The sequence below is a fragment of the Parasteatoda tepidariorum genome, chromosome 5, assembly GCF_982258835.1.
Source record: "Parasteatoda tepidariorum strain Cologne lab strain chromosome 5, Ptep-v5.0, whole genome shotgun sequence".
NCBI lineage: Eukaryota > Metazoa > Arthropoda > Arachnida > Araneae > Theridiidae > Parasteatoda > Parasteatoda tepidariorum.
In genome coordinates this window covers 71,759,974-71,774,438 of record NC_141759.1, presented here as the reverse complement: position 1 = coordinate 71,774,438, position 14,465 = coordinate 71,759,974, and the positions used below count along the sequence as shown (strand labels likewise).

General features: G+C 26.6%; 1 protein-coding gene across 2 annotated transcripts in view; it reads left to right on the top strand.

Annotated features, from left to right (window-relative positions):
• Positions 1 to 14,465, top strand: part of LOC107449790 (glutamate-gated chloride channel-like) — a 457,252-nt gene that overhangs the window by 184,655 nt on the left and 258,132 nt on the right. For both annotated transcript variants that reach the window (XM_043042909.3, XM_087164199.1), the window contains one exon: positions 4,228 to 4,280. The gene's annotated coding sequence lies outside the window, so the exon portion shown is untranslated. The remainder of the gene's footprint in view (positions 1 to 4,227; positions 4,281 to 14,465) is intronic.

Genomic DNA, 14,465 nt, shown 5'->3' with positions numbered 1-14,465 from the left:
TACTAATAAAAAATATGTTTGATAATCGGAATTATATTTGTATTAAAACATAAAATCTAGAAAAAAATATCTTTAAATTTTTTCATTCATATTTAAAAGTTTATCGACAATAGTTTTTGTAAATTTAAGAAACTTCAGTGATGCATTACTCTTAAAACAGCAAATAAAGTTGATGACTGTTTCTCTTAAAACAGCAAATAAGTGCAAATTTAAAAAATATATATTATTTGGAAGTGTGCTGTGTTTTAAAGATTTTACCTTTAGCGCAAAATAAAAGATACTCGTGTTTCATGCTGCATTTCATCACCATATATTATTAAAACTTAAAAAAAAAGCATTTTTTATTTATTTTTACCTAAATTAAAACAAAATAATGAAACAAATATGAAAAATATGTTGTATACTATTTCTGCATCAAAGGGTTGAAAGCAGAAAGCTTATTTTTTAATAAAATTAAACGAACCAGCATCGTAAAAATGATACATACCACTAGTTAAACTATCACATAATCAATAACACATGATCAGTAGTAATAATCAAAGCATCCCTATTTAACTGCAGGCTCATGATATTATATAGGTTCAAGTTACATACTTGGGCTCATTTCATCATACTCCAACTAATTTAGAATATTAATTTAAATGGCTACTTAGTGGTCATATTTGCAACCAAATCATTAAATCATAATTATTCAGCTGTTCCTGGGCTTATTTGAATGCAGGTTACGACAATAGTTAATAGCAAACATAAAATAAAGTTTTGAAATTAAAGTTCCACTTCAAAAGCACATGATGAGGCACTTTATCAAAGAGAAGAGTATTATCGGCTTAAAGTGACATTTTCGGCATCTCTCTAAGCACAGAGCGCAAAATAAAAAGCCAACCACCCTGAATAGTTTTTGAAAGATCGAATTTTTAGGTTTTAAAACTCAATCATAATGGTTCAAGAGGGTGACTTCAAATATGTTAAATAATTAGTGCAGACGATATTTTAAGGATCCACTCATCCGAATGTTAAGGATCTACTCATTCGGATTTCAGATCCTCAAAATATAGAGGATAGCACACATGGAACGTTACTTTCAGAAAGTAACGAGTAAAAGTACAAGTACTTTAAGCAAAATTAACAAGCAAAAATTAAAAAGTTTTGATTTCAAAAAATAACGAGTGAAAAAGTACAGGTACAAAACAAAACAAAAATCAAGATTTCAAAGTATATTTCGAGGAAATCAAAAACTCAAATTAACTTAATTTTCATTAAAAAAGATTTTTTTTCCTTAATTTGAAAGGAAATTAATTTCAATTTAAATTTACAAAACTTTAAAATGCTGGAAAATATAACAAAATTCTTGGAAATAGTGAACAGTGAAAATATATGAATGCCAAACCAGAAATCAAAATTCAATGTTTGTATATAAAGAGTTTCGAATTATATTAATTTTAAAACTACCAAATCTTTGGAAATTTCGTTTTTATTTCAAAATTTTTAGTAATTTGTATCGTCTAAAATTACATTTTAACGCAAAATGTATAAATATTTGTTTCAACTCGTAGCTTAATATCATATACTTTTCCCAACAGAATACATAAAAGAAGTAATATTAAATACTAATTCGCTAAACATTTCATACGAATTTATTCATTCAAGCAAATCATTAAAATATGAATTCCGAGTAATCTTTTAACGTTTCGGTTTTTCAGTATAAAAAAATTATTTTCTAATTCTCTTTTAGCCACACTTTTTTTTTATTCTTTTGTGTAATTGCGAGCGGTTTTAGAAAAATTATTCTTCTCTCATTTTTATTTCCAACAGTTGTTTTTCTTTCTTTTCTAATTTAAAAAGAAAATGGCAAAAAAATATCATCACAAGCTGAGATATATGATTAACTCTCTGCAAATAGCATGTGTTTTCGACGGAAAAAATGTTCTTTTTTTGTTCTTTCCAAGAACTATTTCTGTGGCTTGTTGTCTACGTGTTTACCTTTTTAGTCTTTCTATTTTTCCATTTGTGAAAAGAACTGTACAAAAAAATAAGATAAGATTTAATCACTTAATGCAAACGTTTTTATTTCTGTCCTTATAATTTTTTACTAAAACAACATTAGATTATGTTTAGAAGATTTCAACGAAAAAATAAAAACACCAATTTGGCATTTTTAAAAGAAATTTCTTATTCCATTGTTCCAAAAAAGAAAAATGCCTGGGGAATTGCTCTATTCTAGTGTGAGTTTTAATTAGACCACAGAGAAGAATTTTTAATAAAATTTTTTAATTAATTGAAGCCGTTAGTTTTGATAACAAACGTTTACGTATTATAATTTTAATTATGCCATAAAGTTTCAAATTCTCGGATTTCTGATATTTTTAATAATGAGGCTTTACTCTCTTTCACGTCTTTGTGGTTGAAATTTTGCAAACAATGTTTCTAATTTCCGAATAGCTAGGGCCCTTACTAAATCCCTACTGGTATCAAATGACAGTGATAGTTTCAAGCCATTTTCTGACTGATACAATGAAAGTTTATTGTCACATTTTTCGGTATAAGAAGTTTATTGTCGTTTAATAATTCCTATCTCTTTCCGACTAGCTAGAGGCTCCTAATCTCAATTGGAACTCTGCGCCAGATAACTTTCCAACGTTTCCCAACCGGTACATTGGTAATAAAAATTTATAGTCAATCAGAATTTTGATTACTTTTTGGAAGACATAATTTTAACTTAAGATCTGTGATGGATAATAATAAAAGTTTTAAATCTTTATCTCACCTCTATGAGCAGAATTTAATATTATCGAAGAATTCAATTTATCAACAATCAGAATTTTGACCGATTTTCAACTAGCTGGAGTACCTAAATTTAAACTGGAGCCGTGTGTTGGAAGGCAATGCAGCTTTTCATCATTTTCAGACCACTAAAATGTTAGTTTATATCACCCTTTTTCAACATTTATCGTCTTTTAAAAATTTAAACTCTTTCGGATTTGATAGAATGTCCACATTTGTATGGGAGGTCTTCCCCAAATAGTTCGGACAAAATTAACGAGCATATTTTAACCCAGACGGAATATTTTTTGCTATTAAAATTTTGTTTTTCTTAATATTGAGACCCAAGAGCTGGGACTTTGATCTGAGTCTAAAATTTGAGTACACAAAGATGAGTACTCAAAGAAAGTACTCTACGTACGTTTGGAGCATCTATCCACTATTGACTTCCAATTTCTCATATCATACTTACCGATTACAGGGGAAATGTGTCAATGACTTCTTTTTCGAGTAATCACTCATATAAGCATAAGTATTCTTGACTAATAATTGTAATTGGGATCAATAATCGTAATCAATAATTGTAACTGCGACCAATATAAAACATAAAACAAACTAACAGACACAATGCTAAGAAATAAAGAAAATAAAAATATTAAGAACTATTTATAAGTGTATTATAAAATAATGGTTATTATTATCAGACGTAAATCAGATACACCATTTTCCCAATAAATTTCTGTGACCAACAATAATTTTCCTCCACGTCTTTCAAAACAGATGTGCCCTACGTTTTCATAGTTTAATCTGGCAAAATTTATATTCGTCTTTTAATTTATATGAAAAATGTATTTTAAAATTTTTTATTTTATAATTTTCGTATGTAAGCTTTATGAAAAGATTTTTGTATATAAATTTCGTATAGCTCAAATTTATTTTTGTTTCCCCGTGAAAAGTTTTGTCTTATGAATAATATAGTAAACAAATGGTTGTAATTTGTTTGCAAAAAAAAAAGAAAATAATAATATTTGTAAATAATAGTAATAATACTGTAATAATATTTGTAAAACTAATATAAATGCTATAATAATATTTGTGAAGAGTTTTTAACTTTATTGAATAAACAAATTTCGAGCATTTTTCCTCTGGGCATTTAAAAAACTTCATGTCAGAAGTTAAATTTAGAAAAGTGCTAGATTGTCAACCAGATTTGCCACTGCTGGAAATTTAAAAAAATAACATTAAATAATATGTGTCGAATTAATGTCAAAAAAAATTAATTCATGTCAAGTTAAAAAAAACTTTTAGGAACTTTCCTGAAAATCGCCTAGGGGTTTTAATCGGCATACTAAAAAATAAATTGAATATTTTATAATCGTTTGTTAGACAATGGCCTAAGTTTAATGTAATAACCTTGTCATGAGTAAATATCATTGCTTTTTCAAATTGGAATAATTTATTTTTTAGGATTTAGAACATCTCCATCAACCATTATGGTAATTCTGATCCTCTAAAAAAGTGTAAGTAGTATTTATTTAAACTTGTATTACTTGTAAACTTGTACTACTTTTGTTATTAAGCATAACCAAAATTGGTTTATTGCTATGATCCACAGTTTTGGTAGAAAAAATAAGAGTTTTAAGCTTTATTATGTTTATATTTATTAATTCAATTGTTTGTATTTATAAATTTAGGAAATAGGTTTAGACCAACTCATATTCAAATTTTTTTTCTTCAAAAAAAGCTAAGTGAATATAAAATAACTTAAATATTTTAATTAAATGATAACTTTGTCATTTAACCCTTTATAAGGCCGTAGTGATCGTAAACCCTGTAAAAATGGATACTTAAATATCACAAATTTTTGGTGAAACTGTTTCCTTGTATATATTCTAAGCAAAAATTTCGTCAAAGTTGCTAAATAACTATTTCCTCATCTTTAAGGAAACAAAATTTGTCAAAATGAAAAAAAAATTTCTTTATTATATTTTTTTTAAATAAATAAATTCATAAATAAAATGAGAAATAAAATAAACTCGTAATGTACTAACTTTTCTAGAAATTGTTTTATCAAGGGCACCATATAAGTGGAACAATGTCACTTTATCACTTCAAGAAGGATAAATAGAGCAGAGATAAATTACACTTTTGCCCGAAGCGGGATGCGAACCCATAATCTGGGTACGAGGCCAACGCCTTGAAACTCATATTGCCGGTCGACCAACTTCGTCACTTTACTTGCAATCGTTCAGATTTCATTTTGGTTTCGTCATTCTTCGATGAGGTTTCGAGTTAAAGAAACATTTTCGCTATTTATATGAGAGTTCGCGTTTCATTACAAATCACGCGATTTTGTGACAAAATAACTCTCAAAATTAGCGAAATACAGCTCAAGGATAGCTGAATTGTCAAAAGTGAGAGTTTTATTATTGAGAGTGTACTTACCATTAATTTCATTCAATTTTAAATGCCGGTGGGAAGCGATTTTGCTTATGGGGCCATATTTTGATAATTATAGAAAAAACAAGAAGAAAATTACTAATGAAGAGGGGTTTTGTTTGCGTTTGTGTGAGTAACAGTAAAGGTTTGCGTGGGGTTAAGAAGAGAGTCTAACACTGGAAAGCTGTTTCCTTTTAGGAGTTTTGAGTTCATTTGATCATTTGTCATCAAATTAATTTATAGTTATAAGCACAGAGTTAATAAATTTGGTTATTTATAGACGCAGATATTCAAGTTTATTTCAAACTCCTTCAAGTAGGTAAAATCTTGAAAATACCACCCAACTTCTTACCCCCCCAAAAAAGGATCTTAAAGATCAAATTAATTTTAGGTAATAAGCCAAATAAATTTCTTTCTATAAGTCAACCACTATCTCAAAACTCTTTCCTAATTATATGATTTCCACTAATAGCAATTAATTCATTACATAAACAAGATTGCTATCAATCACTTGTTCAAAATATCATTACGTTATACTTAAACAAAATATTGCCCAGTGGTTCGAGCTTTGTAATGGAATTAATCTCTTTCCCGGTTCGGAACATATTGCATAATTGTTTCACTCGGTGAGGGTTTAGTTGAAGCTTTCCCCATTCGAGAGAGTACATAAAGCAGAGAAAGTCCTATTACGTTATTAAATGTGACACCCACTTCACTGAAATCCAGATACCATTAGTATAAATTAGTTATAAGAGTAAATTGCAAACTGGTTTTGTCGAAGCCATTAAAGAGACTCGAATGTGAATTGTGAGGGAAAGAGCTGTCAACAATACTGGGTGAATTATTTAGATGCAATTATTGCTGCCTTGACCAATGTCTAACGTGTCGACATGTTTTGATGATGTCTAGGTCACATTGTCTTGGTCAATGTTAATGGGTTAAATCGTTCATTTCATTTTAAATGCTTTTTTTTTAATTTTGAAATATTTAATATTGATTCGAATTTGGTATAGCTGCCAAGGAGGTAAAATGATTGATTATATGGAGAACTTTCCGGACCAGTTAATATAATTATAATAGCAATTACTTAAAGTTAGAAGTAGTTATAATTATTATAGTTTTATAATCGTAGAGTCAATATAGATGGTTTAAATCTACTATTTCATTTTAAATGATATTTTTTTTAAAAAAAAGTTTGAAATATTTGATATTGTATCAAGCTTGGTTGAGCAGTATAAGTAGAAGGGGACAAAATTATTGATTATATGGATAACTTTCCGGACCAGACAATATAATTATAATAGCAGTTAGTTAAAGTTAGCAATAGCTATAATTATAATAGTTTCATATATTAGATTCAGTATAGATGGTTTGAATCTATTATTTCATTTTAAATTATAGCTTTTTAAAAAAAAAACCAATTTGAAATATTTGACCTTGTATCAAGCTTGGTATAGCTGTTAAAATTATTCATTATATGGATAACTTTCCGGACCAGTTAATATAATTATAGTAGCAGTTAGTTAAAGTTATAATTATTATAGTTTTATAATCGTATATTCAATATAGATGGCTTGAATCTACTATTTAATTTTAAATAATAGCATTTTTTTTAAAAAACTGATATATTTGATATTGCATCAAGCTTGGTATAGCTAAGAACAAGGGGATAAAATTATTGATTACATGGATAACTTTCCGGACCAGTTAATATAATTATAATAGCAATTACTTAAAGTTAGAAGTAGTTATAATTATTATAGTTTTATAATCGTAGAGTCAATATAGATGGTTTAAATCTACTATTTCATTTTAAATAATTTTTTTTTTTTAAAAAAAGTTTTAAATTTTTGATATTCTATCAAGCTTGGTTGAGCAGTCTAAGTAGAAGGGGACAAAATTATTGATTATATGGATAACTTTCCAGACCAGACAATATAATTATAATAGCAGTTAGTTAAAGTTAGCAATAGCTATAATTATAATAGTTTTATATATTAGATTCAGTATAGATGGTTTGAATCTACTATTTCATTTTAAATGATAGCTTTTTTTTAAAAAAAAACTATTTGAAATATTTGACATTGTATCAAGCTTGGTATAGCTGTTAAAATTATTCATTACTAGCCGCTTAAGGCGGCCAGCTGTCCGCCACGCTAAAGGTTTTCACAAATAAAGTTTTTTTATATATAGCAGGAAATCTGAAGATTAGTTGACAATTAAAGTGTTCCTGTCCTGCAATTTTGTCTTCATATCCAGATGAACAGCGTCAAATATATCAAAGCTAAGCGTTCTATTTACGTATCGAATATGTTGCCACATTTTTAATACAAAAGTTAAACTTTTCTCCAGTTTGATAAATGTAAACTAATGCGAACCTTACAATTAAATTATTAATTCTTTCGTATATTATTGGTTCAAGTTGTCGAAATTTAATATTTCAATTGTAAGGTTCACATTAGCATACATTTATAAGAGATATGCATTTTTTAATAGTTTTTTGAATATGGCACTTTGAAGACGAAAAAGCATAGATTTTCTTACAAAATGACTGATAACTAAAAAATTAATCCAAATTTTTGAAAAAGAAAAAAAATACTACTTCATTATGTCAAAACACAATTATGTGCCGAGTTTCGTGCCTGGGCGAGGCTTCTGGAGCGATATATTGTGATTACAGACACACACACACAGCCGCGTTTATTATTATGTATAGATATGGATAACTTTCCGGACCAGTTAATATAATTATAGTAGCAGATAGTTAAAGTTATAATTATTATTTTATAATCGTATATTCAATATAGATGTCTTGAATCTACTATTTCATTTTGAATTATAGCATTTTTTTTAAAAAACTGATATATTTGATATTGCATCAAGCTTGGTATAGCTAAGAACAAGGGGATAAAATTATTGATTTCATGGATAACTTTCCGGACCAGTTAATATAATTATAATAGCAATTATTTAAAGTTAGAAGCAGTTATAATTATTATAGTTTTATAATCGTAGATTCAATATAGATGGTTTTAATCTACAATTTCTTTTTAAATGATAACTTTTAAAAAAAAAAAAAAGTTTGAAATATTTGATAATGTATCAAGCTTGGTATAGCTGTCTAAGTAGAAGGGGATAAGATTATTGATTATATGGATAACTTTCCGGACCAGACAATATAATTATAATACCAGTTAGTTAAAGTTATAATTATTATAGTTTTATAATCGTATATTCAATATGGATGTCTTGAATCTACTATTTCATTTTAAATTATAGCATTTTTTTAAACAAAAATTTGAAATATTTGACATTGTATCAAGCTTGGTGTAGTGGTTAAAATTATTGATTATATGAATAACTTTCTGGACCAGTTAATATAATTATAATAGCAGTTGGTTGAAATTAGCAGTAGTTATAATTATAATAGTTTTATAATAGTAGATTCAATATAGATGGATTTAATCTACTATTTCATTTTAAATTACAGCATTTCTTTTTAAAAAAACTATATACTATATAATATTGCATCAAACTTGGTATACCTAATTGCAAGGAGATAAAATTATTGATGATATGGATAACCTTCTGGACCAGTTTATATAATTATAATAACCTTCAGTTAAAGTGAATAGTAATTATAATTATAATAGTTTTGTAATAGTTGATTCAATATAGATGGATTTAATCTACTATTTCATTTTAAATTGCAGCATTTCTTTTTAAAAAAACTATATACTATATAATATTGCATCAAACTTGGTATACCTAATTACAAGGAGATAAAATTATTGATGATATGGATAACCTTCTGGACCAGTTTATATAATTATAATAACCGTCAGTTAAAGTGAATAGTAATTATAATTATAATAGTTTTGTAATAGTTGATTCAATATAAATGGATTTAATCTACTATTTCATTTTAAATTACAGCATTTCTTTTTAAAAAAACTATATATTATATAATATTGCATCAAACTTGGTATACCTAATTACAAGGAGATAAAATTATTGATGATATGGATAACCTTCTGGACCAGTTTATATAATTATAATAACCTTCAGTTAAAGTGAATAGTAATTATAATTATCATAGTTTTGTAATAGTTGATTCAATATAGATGGATTTAATCTACTATTTCATTTTAAATTACAGCATTTCTTTTTTTAAAAAAAACTATATTATGCTTTGCATCAAGCTTGGTATAGCTAAGTACAAGGGGACAAAATTATTGATTATATGGATAACCTTCTGGACCAGTTTATATAATTATAATAACCTTCAGTTAAAGTGAATAGTAATTATAATTATAATAGTTTTGTAATAGTTGATTCAATATAGATGGATTTAATCTACTATTTCATTTTAAATTACAGCATTTCTTTTTAAAAAAACTATATACTATATAATATTGCATCAAACTTGGTATACCTAATTACAAGGAGATAAAATTATTGATGATATGGATAACCTTCTGGACCAGTTTATATAATTATAATAACCTTCAGTTAAAGTGAATAGTAATTATAATTATAATAGTTTTGTAATAGTTGATTCAATATAGATGGATTTAATCTACTATTTCATTTTAAATTACAGCATTTCTTTTTAAAAAAACTATATACTATATAATATTGCATCAAATTTGGTATACCTAATTACAAGGAGATAAAATTATTGATGATATGGATAACCTTCTGGACCAGTTTATATAATTATAATAACCTTCAGTTAAAGTGAATAGTAATTATAATTATAATAGTTTTGTAATAGTTGATTCAATATAGATGGATTTAATCTACTATTTCATTTTAAATTCAAGTATTTCTTTTTAAAAAAACTATATACTATATAATATTGCATCAAACTTGGTATACCTAATTACAAGGAGATAAAATTATTGATGATATGGATAACCTTCTGGACCAGTTTATATAATTATAATAACCGTCAGTTAAAGTGAATAGTAATTATAATTATAATAGTTTTGTAATAGTTGATTCAATATAAATGGATTTAATCTACTATTTCATTTTAAATTACAGCATTTCTTTTTAAAAAAACTATATACTATATAATATTGCATCAAACTTGGTATACCTAATTACAAGGAGATAAAATTATTGATGATATGGATAACCTTCTGGACCAGTTTATATAATTATAATAACCTTCAGTTAAAGTGAATAGTAATTATAATTATAATAGTTTTGTAATAGTTGATTCAATATAGATGGATTTAATCTACTATTTCATTTTAAATTACAGCATTTCTTTTTTTAAAAAAAACTATATTATGCTTTGCATCAAGCTTGGTATAGCTAAGTACAAGGGGACAAAATTATTGATTATATGGATAACCTTCTGGACCAGTTTATATAATTATAATAACCTTCAGTTAAAGTGAATAGTAATTATAATTATAATAGTTTTGTAATAGTTGATTCAATATAGATGGATTTAATCTACTATTTCATTTTAAATTACAGCATTTCTTTTTAAAAAAACTATATACTATATAATATTGCATCAAATTTGGTATACCTAATTACAAGGAGATAAAATTATTGATGCTATGGATAACCTTCTGGACCAGTTTATATAATTATAATAACCTTCAGTTAAAGTGAATAGTAATTATAATTATAATAGTTTTGTAATAGTTGATTACAATATAGATGGATTTAATCTACTATTTCATTTTAAATTCAAGTATTTCTTTTTAAAAAAACTATATACTATATAATATTGCATCAAACTTGGTATACCTAATTACAAGGAGATAAAATTATTGATGATATGGATAACCTTCTGGACCAGTTTATATAATTATAATAACCTTCAGTTAAAGTGAATAGTAATTATAATTATAATAGTTTTGTAATAGTTGATTCAATATAGATGGATTTAATCTACTATTTCATTTTAAATTACAGCATTTCTTTTTTACAAAAAAACTATATTATGCTTTGCATCAAGCTTGGTATAGCTAAGTACAAGGGGATAAAATTATTGATTATATGGATAACTTTCCGGACCAGACACTATAATTATAATAGCAGTTAGTTAAAGTTAGCAATAGTTATAATTGTAATAGTCTTATATGTTAGATTCAGTATAGATGGTTTGAATTTGCTATTTCATTTTAAATTATAGTTTTTTTAAAAAAAAAAACAATCTGAAATATTTGATATTGTATCAAGCTTGGTATAGCTGTTAAAATTATTGATTATATCGATAACTTTCCGGACCAGTTAATATAATGATAGTAGCAATTACTTAAAGTTAGAAGTAGTTATAATTATTAGAGTTTCATAATCGTAGAGTCAATATAGATGGTTTTAATCTACTATTTCATATTAAATGATAAATTTTTTTTAAAAAAAAGTTTGAAATATTTGATATTGTATCAAGCTTGGTCTGGCAGTCTAAGTAGAAGGGGATAAAATTATTGATTATATGGATAACTTTCCGGACCGGACAATATAATTATAATAGCAGTTAGTTAAAATTAGCAGTAGTTATAATTATAATAGTTTTATATATTAGATTCAATATAGATGGTTTGAATCTACTACTTTATTTTAAATTATAGCTTTTTTTTAAGAAAACAATTTGAAATATTTGATATTGTATCAAGCTTGGTATAGCTGTTAAAATTATTGATTATATCGATAACTTTCCGCACCAGTTAATATAATTATAGTAGCAGTTAGTTAAAGTTATCAGTAGTTATAATTTTAATAGTTTTATATATTGGATTCAGTGTAGATGGTTTGAATCTGCTATTTCATTTTAAATGATAGCTTTTTTTTAAAAAAAAACAATTTGAAATATTTGATATTGTATCAAGCTTGGTATAGCTCTTAAAATTTTTGATTATATGGATAACTTTCCGGACCAGTTAATATAATTATAGTAGCAGTTAGCAAAAGTTGGCAATAGTTATACTAATAATACTTTCATAGAATATTCAGTATAGTTGGCTTGAATCTACTATTTCATTTGAAATTATAGCATTTTTTAAAAAAAAATTGATATATTTGATATTGCATCAAGCTTGGTATAGCTAAGAACAAGGGGATAAAATTATTGATGATATGTATAACCTTCCGGACCATTTGATATAATTATATAATAGCCTTCAGTTTAAGTTAATAGTAATTATAATTAAAATAGTTTTGTAATTGTAGAACCAATATAAATGTATAACCAAAAATACGCTAGTTATGGGATTAACATAAGTCTTAGAAATATAATGTCGGCAGCAGGAATGTTGCTTAAAGATAATGCATAATCCCCGTGTACTGCTGTTAGAGTAAAAACTTTAAAATTAATTTATTCAAACTCACTAAATTATCACTTAAAAACATACTCTTAAATTCTGATACTTGTATTTAATGGCTTTCAAAACGCCTTTTTAAATTACAAGAACATAAATACTATTCATAGAATTTAGGTATTGATTTAAAATAATTGTTCTGCAGCTATAAAATATTAATTAATTTATTAACTTACGCGTTTTATTTTAAGAGTTTTTTTAAATATTTTACAACCGTCGTTGAACAACCGACGTAATTTTGAGTGTAAGACTACTAATGTTCAATTCCGTAGCTTTGTAATTTTGAACTAATCCAGAAGACAAGGAAATTCCTGGATCAGTATCCCAGAGGTATGATTTGTTATGGGAACATGGAGGATTTTGTAACTTGACTGATTTAACGTGCATCAGTCGCCATTTACTACACAGGGAGTCTTTTGCCGGGTGGGATCGAGCCCACGACCTTTTGGACATATTCTAAGGCGAAATACTGAAAATGAATTAACAAAAGCTTCCTATGTTTAGAACAATGTTGCTAATTCACTGCTTTACAGGCGCATATAAAGTTTGACTTCAAAATATACAAAGTTGACCGTCATCAGCATTCCTTGATATTGTTTAGAATGGACGAGATTTCAAATTTAGCTACTTTTTCAGTCTTTCTGTGATTAATGCTAATGGTTTATAAGTTTCGTGCGTTTTGCTTTTTATCTTGTTAATTCTCATTTACTTTTTTCTTTTCTATTCAAGTAGATTAAATAATAAATTTAAAAACATGGGTTTCTGAAATCTTACCGAAGTTAACATAGTCGCCATATTCCGAATAACTTGAATGTATAAAAATATTTTGGATGACCATTACTGTCATTAAATAGCATGCAAGTTTCTCTTTTTGCAAAACCTGTAAAATGCTTACATTACCCGCAAACCCTTATGGGGAAAAAGAGTTTCTTTCTCTGAGGGCCAAACTAACAAGTCCAAGTTCGGCCATCAGAAAAATTATTAATTTGATCATGTGTTTTACAAACGTTCTTGAAGCCCTCCTCAATATTGATGAGATAATCCTATTCTACGCTCAAGCACTCACTTAAGTGTTATTTAAAATCTTTTTGAAACTTTCAACCCTTGAAAACTAAGCTCAAACCAGTGTTACTCTGTTCATCAATGTAATAAAATTAGTGTTATACGCTTCACAAGTATTATCTATCATTCGGCAAATGAAGCCGCTAATTAAAAGCGAACTAATTTTCTTATTTCTCTTATTATGTCTCCTATTTCTTTTATTATGCCGTTTAGTTATAAAATTAGTGTTATACGCTTCACAAGTATTATGTTGGGTATCATTCGGCAAATGAAGCCGCTAATTAAAAGCGAGCTAATTTTCTTATTTCTCTTATTATGTCTCCTATTTCTTTTATTATGCCGTTTAGTTATAAAATTAGTGTTATACGCTTCACAAGTATTATCTTGGGTATCATTCGGCAAATGAAGCCGCTAATTAAAAGCGAGCTAATTTTCTTATTTCTCTCATTATGTCTCCTATTTCTTTTATTATGCCGTTTAGTTATAAAATTAGTGTTATACGCTTCACAAGTATTATGTTGGGTATCATTCGGCAAATGAAGCCGCTAATTAAAAGCGAGCTAATTTTCTTATTTCTCTTATTATGTCTCCTATTTCTTTTATTATGCCGTTTAGTTATAAAATTAGTGTTATACGCTTCACAAGTATTATGTTGGGTATCATTTGGCAAATGAAGCCGCTAATTAAAAGCGAGCTAATTTTCTTATTTCTCTCATTATGTCTCCTATTTTTTTTATTATGCCGTTTAGTTATAAAATTAGTGTTATACGCTTCACAAGTATTATGTTGGGTATCATTCGGCAAATGAAGCCGCTAATTAAAAGCGAGCTAATTTTCTTATTTCTCTTATTATGTCTC